General features: G+C 62.5%; 1 protein-coding gene across 3 annotated transcripts in view; it reads left to right on the forward strand.

Moving 5' to 3' along the window:
• The window catches only part of HOXB7 (homeobox B7), a 5,229-nt gene that overhangs the window by 1,727 nt on the left and 2,488 nt on the right, over nt 1-1,014 (forward strand). The gene's annotated exons all lie outside the window — the stretch shown is intronic.

The following is a 1,014-nucleotide window of genomic DNA, read 5'->3' on the forward strand; positions in this document are numbered from 1 at the left end:
CCGCGCACCCCCCCCTCCCCGCCATAAAGCCATCCTTTTTAGCTTTAAATATTTATTGGTGTTGCCGGGGCCGTGTGTGTGCCGTGCAAAAGGCAGTTTGTCTTGGAGGGGACAGAGCGAGCTGCAGAAATAATGGGCAGCCCCTTCTTCTCCTCTATTTACCGGATGGAGGTTGTGCTGCCCCCGTGTAGGTAGAGAGAGAGATTCTGAAAGAAACTGTTTATGGGAGGCGCCTCCAAGCTTGGTTTGGGTTCTGTTGGACTGCAAAAACCTTCATTTGCCACCCCCTCACCCCAATATCCCAGACACTGCAATTAAGGGGAGCGTGTTGCCTCCAGAAAACGGCAGCACATCATTCCCGCTGCAATTAAAAGCCCCGCTCTTAATACGGTGGCACCTCGGCCGGAGTCGGGATGGAGGGAGGGATGGAGGGATGGAGAGAGGGAGGGATGGATGGATGGAGGGATGGAGGGAGGGAGGGATGGATGGAGAGAGGGAGGGAGGGGTGGATGGATACTGGGGGGGACCACGTTCGCCTGTGTCACCTCCCGAAAAACATCACCCGCGGAGGGGGGCGGTGTGCTCCGCGCCTTGGGGGAAGGCTCTTTGGGGACCCCGGCGTAGCTCTGCCGGGGGTCTCCGGGACGCTGCCGCGGCTCAGGGCAGCGCAACTCCGCGGAAGGCCCGCGCAGCGTTCCGCGGGAGCGGGGGACGCGCCGGGACAGGCTGCGCCCCCCGCACATGTGTCTCAGTCCCGCCGGGCGGCCGCGCTGCCCTCCGTCGCCAGCGCGCTCCGTCTCAGGGTATTAATGTCAATTAACATTTAATAAATATCCATTTCCCTCGCGAGGGAGCGGTCCCGGCTGCAGGGACCCCACCGCCACCGGGCTGGGCGCTCCGGGCCGGGCTCCCCCCTCTCGGAGCATCCCGTGTGTCCCTGCACACGCGTGGTGGTGTTTACACTCGTGTAATCCTGAGAAGGGGCGGGGGGGGAGGAGGGGGGGGCAGAAAAGG

This window comes from Calidris pugnax, unplaced genomic scaffold (genome assembly GCF_001431845.1).
Source record: "Calidris pugnax isolate Ruff unplaced genomic scaffold, ASM143184v1 scaffold335, whole genome shotgun sequence".
Lineage (NCBI taxonomy): Eukaryota > Metazoa > Chordata > Aves > Charadriiformes > Scolopacidae > Calidris > Calidris pugnax.